Source organism: Centrocercus urophasianus, unplaced genomic scaffold, assembly GCF_019232065.1.
Source record: "Centrocercus urophasianus isolate 14NV4802_14NV808 unplaced genomic scaffold, USGS_Curo_1.0 seq_31, whole genome shotgun sequence".
Taxonomy (NCBI): Eukaryota; Metazoa; Chordata; class Aves; order Galliformes; family Phasianidae; genus Centrocercus; species Centrocercus urophasianus.
This window is the reverse complement of record NW_024884878.1, coordinates 2671499-2679274: the sequence shown is the minus strand read 5'-3', so window position 1 is coordinate 2679274 and position 7776 is coordinate 2671499.

Below are 7776 nucleotides of genomic sequence, written 5' to 3'. Positions count from 1 at the left end.
GCCATGCATCTGGTATCCTGTACATTTCAGGTTACGTTGTCCTTCACCATAGATTTCCACAGATTCCATTTGATCATTATTCTACTGAAAATAAGGCATAACACTGACAATGTATGGTGCACCTTGTCCAGGTTACCTCATTGTTCTGACATTACAGAAATTACAAGGCATATATTTGGAAAATAAATAACTTCTTTTTCCTAATATATGTACCTTTAATTCCTTTATATGTTAGTGAGTTTCTTTTAAACAAGAGGATTTTTCCAAAAAACAAGCACTATTCCTAGTGCATGCAGAGTCTCTCTGGAGAGACCTTGACTCATTTTTCTCTGCTCCTAAAAGAAAATCTTTAAATATGTTTTGCAGATCCATATTGCGCTAGATGTTTTAAAGCAAACAAATAAAATAAATCTGAAAGCACCACCATATATCATTGCCAGCTGATGGATTGATTTTTGAATGTACAGAGTGGAGCCAGCATCCCAGTCCTACTGAATGTCAATGAGCACTGAGAATGAAATTCTAGTCAGAGTATTTCATCCAAAATGAACGCAAATACAACTTCTAAGGTTTGGTTTTTTTTTCTGTTCCTGTAGCATAATAATAGAAATACTTATTTTTTGTTACGTATGGCTTATTTTGCAGTCCAGAATCTCCTTTAATCTTCATTTCAGTTATCTTTGTTTATTATGTTGACTTTCTGTCATTTCTTTATTCTTATTGTCATTGCTAAGTTTTCCCAAATTATTATGTCCCATGGATTTAATTAGCTAGTTGTTTACCCCAAGTGCAAAAGTAATCTTGTGTAACTTAGTGTTATTTCCTGTCCTCACTTCCATGAAGCTGTGCTGATCCACATCAGTGGAGGCTCTCTCTGATTGCCCCTAGAAGATTGTTAATGGAGACTACATATGAGCAATTAACTGCAGTATCCAGTTCACAGAATCCCTGCAATTATAACCAGATCATAATCTTCAAATCCAGCTGTCAGTTCCCACATAATTCTTATGCACTGTCTCCTCAGAATTGCAGTAAATTAGTATTTTCAGCAAGAAGCCCTTGTTTGGGTTAAATGGATACAATTTTGATATGTTCCACTGAAGCTCTACCAGTAGACGGTTCAGCTTGGTCAGTCAAATGCTAATCTAAACTGCATGCATCAGTGAATCATCTCAAAGGGTTCACTGGTTTTAGGAATATAAATCTTTTGATACACAGTAAAATAGAACCACAGGGATCAAAATGAAGATGATTTTATACATAATAAATGCACATCTGAATCTGGATAGGAAGAATATTTTCCATCTAGGTCTCAAGTTTTGTGTTTGGTTGTGTTTTTTTTGTTTTTTTTTTTTTTCTGAGAAAAAATAAAAACGTTTAAAATGAGCAAAAAGAAATTTGTGGTGATATTTATGCCAAATTTGAACCAAAATTCTTGTCTCTAGATCATGAATATCCAATTCCAATATTTATTTATCCATGTCCAATATTTAAAGAGCTAGGATACAATCACTCTAAGATTCTACAATCTGAAGGCTTTATTCATGAGAATAGTGAAAAATTAGGCAGCAACAAAGCAGTAACTAGATTTTCCTTAAAAAAGTATTTATACAAAGATACATATGTACATGCATGTATATATTTGCTTGTATATATACACATACATATACATACACACATATACATATACATTGCATATAGATATATTTAAACCTCCTTAGATTAACTAACATGCAACAAGCCAAGACAGCATATTTTCTGTTTCAGTGATTACCATAAGGACTGCCAAAACCACTCTCAGTATCTCACCTTGTGCAGCATTCTGAAATACTGATTCTGCAGTATTTCTTAGCTAAAGTTTCCCCTTTCAGCCAGTAAGATCTCCCCAGAATCAACAAACATAATGCAGAGTTCAAGCAACTATTACTGTTTACATACAGAGAAATAGATTGCAGAATGCTAGAATTCAACAAGAATCAGAGGTGATCATTTGTCACCTTTCAAGAAGAGATTCTGTTGTCTTTAAAGGCAAGTTATGACATACATAATGAGATTACAAGGCTACTTACTAGTCAGGATAGCAATTAATGTAGCAAACTCCAAACAGTTTCAAAACAGCCAGTCTGAGATTAGAATTAGAAACTCTGTCAAATGCAAGAGCCAAACAAGGAGAAAGGCATATGGTCAATATGTCCTATGGAAAAGAAAAAATAATAAGAAGTGTAAGGGAGAAGATAATCAAAGAGAAGGATATTTGTGAACATTGTTTTTATCCTTTGTGTTTATTCTTCCCTCAAAGAACCCCCTTGATCTCACGCCAATCAATCTTAAAACACTTCCTGAATCTAAAAAAGAAACAAAGAAATGAGAAAGAAAAAAAAAATGAAGGTTGCTCTTTCTGGAGTTGGTTTGTCCTGGGAGGATTAGTTTTGTAGAGAGAGCATCTACAGCATCAAGAAGCATCAGTGTTTTTCCCTCTTCAAGGAGCAGTTGTCATGAAGGGTGTTTTTTAGTAGTTCCTCCTGCTATCTAGAAAACAGACATTGGAAGCAGAGGAAGAGTTCTGGAGATGAGGTAGAAGGGGAGGTGGAAAGGGAATGAACTGCAAAATGAACCACAATTGTCTATGGGCCCAAACAAACCAAAATTACAGTGCTTGATTTTCAGCACAGTCCCTGAGAGGTTATATTTTATATAAAGGACGGTGTAGTGCTGGCTGACAAAGGATAATCCATTTACTTAAACAAAAAAAAAAAAAAAAAGCTAATTCTTAGCTTGTTTGTTAACGTATATGAAAACAATATTCTCACTGACAGATTTTAATTCCTACTTCTGTAAATTCAAATATACATTCCCATTTTTCAACAAAGTATCATAGTATCACAGAATCACAGAATCATAGCTTAGGTTAGAAGGGATTTTAAAGCTCATCCAGTTCCAATCCCCTGCTGTGGGCTGGTTGCCACTAGATCGGACTGCCCAGGGCCCCATCCAGCCTGGCCTTCAGCACCTCCGGTAGGGCATCCACAGCTTCCCTGGACAGCCTGTGCAAGTGCCTCACCATGCTCTGAGTGAAGAATTTCCTCTTAGTATTGAATCTAATCTAAACTAATTTAATCTAATCTAATCCAATCCAATCCAAACTCTCTTCTTATAGTCCTATCAGATTGCAAAAAAACTCAGTCTCCCTCCTGCTTATAAGCTGCCTTTAAGTATTAGAAAGCCACATGAAGTTTCCTCAGCTTTGATTATATTTGTGGCCCTTCTCTGGGTTTGCTCAACAGCTTTGTCTTTCTTGTACTCCAGGTGGGTCCTAACAACAACAGAGTAGAGGAAGACAATCTCTTCCATTGCCCTGCTGGCCTCCCCACTTTTGATGCAGCCCAGGATACAGTTGGCATTCTGGCCTGCAAGCTCACTCTGTTGGCATGCAACAAGCTTTTTGTTCACTAGAACCCTCAGATCCTTCCCAGCAGGGATCAGTGAGTTTTTCTCCCAGTTTGTACATGTATTTGTCACTCTCCAAACTCAAGGTCAACTCCTTACAATTGGTGTTCTTGAATATCATAAAGGTTCTCGTAATTTTTGAGCTTGTACAGAGAGCCCTGCCCTCTCGATGGCATCCCTTCATTTTTGTTGTGTTAATGTACCACTCAGCTTGCTGTCATCAGGAGACTTGCTGAGGGTGTACTAAATCCCATCAACTATGTCATTTATAAACACGTTAGAGAGAACAAGTCCCAGTATCACAGAATCATAGAATCAAAGAATGGTTTCTGTTGGAGGGGACCTTTAAGATCATCTAGTTCTAAGCTCTCTGCTGTAGGCAGGGATGCCTCCCACTAGACAGCTCACAGCCTCATCCAGCTTACTCTTGAAGGCTCCCAGAGAGGGGGCATCCACAGACTCATTGGGCAACCTGGTTATGTGTTTTACTACCTTTGCAGTAAATAATTTCTACCTAATATATAGTATAACCATTTCCCCTTGTCCTATGACTACATGCCCTCATAGAAAGTCCCTCCCCAGGTCTCCTGTAGGCCCCCTTCAGGTACTGCAATGCCTCTATAATCCTCCCAGATCCCTCTCTTCTCCAGGCGGAACAGCCCCACCTCTCTCAGCCTGTCCTCATAGGGAAGGTGCTCCAGCCCTCTGATCGTCTTTGTGGACATGCTCTGGACCTGCTCCAACAGTTTGATGTCCTTTCTGCGATGGAGGCCCCAGAACTGGACACAACACTCCAAGTGGGGTCTCTCCAGAACAGAGTATTGGGGCAGAATTACCTCCCTTGACCTGACCTTTTAGGTTAAGGATGCAACCTGGGATATGGTTGGCCTTCTGGGCTGCAAGTGCACACTGCCAGCTCATGTTGAATCAACCAACATGCCCAAATCCTTCTCTTCAGGACTGCTCTCAAGCCTTTCTATGAGCAACTTGTATCTGTGCTTGAAATTTCCTTTACCCAGGTGCAGGACCTTGCACTTGCCCTTGCTAAACTTCATGAGGTAGGCAAGGACCCATCTCTCAAGCCTGTTCAGGTCCCTCTGGATGGCATTCCTTCCTACTAGTGTACCAACTGTGCCATTCAGCTTGGTGTCACCTGCAAACTTGCTAAGGGTACATTTGATCCCACTGTCCATGTCACTTATAAAGATGTTAAATAGTAGTGGTTCCAGCACCAATCTCTCTGGAACAACAGTTATCACCAGCCTCTACTTGGACAGTGAACTGCTGTCTGCAACTCTGCTCACCATCCAGCCAATTTTTATCCAGTGAGTGGTCCATCCATCAAATCCATTTTTCTCTAATTTGACAACCAGGAAGACATGCAGGACAGTGTCAAATGCTTTGCACACATCCAGGTAGTTAATTTCAGTTGCTCTCCCTTTGTCCACAGATGCTATAACTCCATAATAAAAGGCCACCAAGTTTGTCAGGCATGACTTGCCTTTGGTGAAGCCACATTGGTTACTGCCAATCACTTCATCTTTATTTTCCATGTACCTTAGTAGGGTCTTCACAAGGATCTGCTCCATGATCTTGCCAGGCAGAGGTGAAAGTGACTGACCTGTAGTTCCCTGTGTTTTCTTTTTTTTTCCTTCTTGAAAATGGACGTTATGTTTGCCCTTTTCCAATCAGTAGGAATTTGACCAGACTGCCATAACCTTTCCCTCAGAATCCATGGATGGATCTCATTGGATCCCATGGACTTGTGCACCTTCAGGTTCTTTAGGTCGCAAACCTAATCTTCACTTATAGCAGGCAGATCTTTCTTCTCTAACTACTTAATTTTGCTTTCTGTAGCTTGGGTGGTCTAGCTAGAGCCCTTGTTGGTGAAGAAGCAAAGAAATCTTTGATCACCTCCGCTATCTCCATATCCCTTGTGATGAGGTCTCCAATTCCCTCCTAGTGAGGGCCCACATCTTCCCTGGCTTTAGTTTTATAGCTGATACACCTGTAGAATTTATTCTTGGTCCCCTTTATGTCCCTGGCTAGATTTAATTCTATCTGGATTTTAGCATTCCCAACCTGCTCCCTGGCTGCTCGGACAACTTCTTTGTAGTCCTCCCAGGTAACTCATTCCTGCTTCCACTCCCTATAGACGCTCTTTTTTGCACTTGAGTAAGTCCAGAAGCTCCTTGTTGATCCATGGAGGCCTCCTGGTATTCTTGCCTGCCTTTCTATTTCTTGGGACGCATTGCTTCTGGGCTTGGATGAGATGGTCCTTGAATACTGACCAGCTTTCATGGGCCCCTATTCCCTTCAATGTTTTAACCCAAGATGGACTCCTGGGGGACACCACTCATGACCAGCCTTCACTCAGACATAGAGCTGTTAATCACAACCCTCTGGCTACAACCACCCAACCAATTCCTTATCTAATGAACAGTCTCCCTTCAAATCCACAAATCATAGAGATGTAAAGAGACCACAGACCATTCTCTGTAGGAAAGCATTCAAATCATTTTACTATAAATAGCAGCATTCAAAAAAGAATAAATTAAATAAAATAATTTTTTTTAAAAAGGTTTTTTGATTACTTCTTCTTTTTTCATGCACAGAATTCTTCACAGTTAAGAATAGTGGATTTTTTTTCACCCTCTAAGATTAATTCATGAATTAGAGTTGTTTGTTTATGTACATCCACATAGTGAATTGCAAAACTGAACTAACTTGGAAAAAAAATTAGAAACAGAAAAGTTCAGGCAAATATAATAAAAGGCCAATCAGGCTGCTCAGGATTCAGATTGCTGACTGTGGAAGACCAACACTACTTCAGAGGCCAATTTTCAACAGCTGAATGAGTTGCTGTTCAGTATACATGGGATTAAAAAGAATACCTCCAAGAGAATCTTATAATAACAATCACATTTAGAAAGTGCTGAATTTACTTCTATGCTCTGTAACTAACACAGAATAATCCCACTGTAGCTGATCATGCAATTAAAATAGGGAAAAATGAAACAAACTATACATGTACTAGCTACATTTTCCCCATGGTGAAATTGTTCGTGTTAGAGATGCAATAGGTTTGAATGAAGAAACAGAATTCCTATGAACATTTTTAGTGAAGTTATACCAATAACACTAGCAAATGAAACATGTAATATGTTATGTTCATCTGGGAACAAATAATGCAGGGAAGGCAAGTGAAGCCATTGTCTTTTCTACAATGAAACATGGCAAGGAAATACACTTTTTACAATCCAGAACCATGGATACGAATAAACTTGCTGTTTAGAAACCACACAGATGTGTTTTTCCACTATCCTCAGTGGAGATTTATCAGCTTTCAGGAAAAAAAGAGGAAAAAAATATTTTCCTAAGGGACTTCCATGATGAAGACAGGTTGATTATGCTTATGAATAAAATTCTGTTGAAATCAAACAATCTGCAACATACATATTGTGCCCATGGTGGTTAAGAGTCACTTTTGTTTTATGTAAATGCAAAAAGGAAAAAAAAAAAAAAGGGAAAACATTGTGAGTCTTGATCATGATCAGAACTAGGAAGCATGATGATACCGGCTGCGCCAGGGGAGATTTAGGCCGGATGTTAGGAAACACTACTTTTCTGAAAGAATGGTCAGGCACTGGAATGGGCTGCCCAGGGAAGTGGTGGAGTCACCGGTGCTGGAAGTGTTCAAAGAATGTTTGGATTTTATGTTGAGGGATATGATTAATGAGAACTATTGGTGATAAATGGATGGTTGGACTGGATAATCTTGAAGGTCTTTTCCAACCTTGGTAATACTGTGATTGTGTGATTTTGTTACTTCTCCCATCAATCATAATTACTGACGCTAAGAGTGATTTCTAAACACTTTTCATTTAAAATTAAAAAAAAATTTTTCATTTAAAAGTGGAATTTCATTGTGTTCTCTGAGCACAAATATACAAAATTGCTAGAACTTCTGTATGTATACAATCTTTTTTGAACCTCATATGTACACAAAATGCCTCTACCTAAAGAGGTAATCCAGCACACCAGCTTACATTAATGAAGGTACTTAAATATTCTTCTTTGGCAGATAATTATTTTCATATTCATTTCACATGATTTGTGACGTGATAGATCAACAGTAATGCAATACATGGAATCTGTGACCAATGTGGCAAGGGGGCAATTTATGCCAGATAAGGCACATCCTTTCCCTTTCCCTTTCCCTTTCCTTTTCCCTTTCCCTTTCCCTTTCCCTTTCCCTTTCCCTTTCCCTTTCCCTTTCCCTTTCCCTTTCCCTTTCCCTTTCCCTTTCCCTTTCCCTTTCCCTTCCCC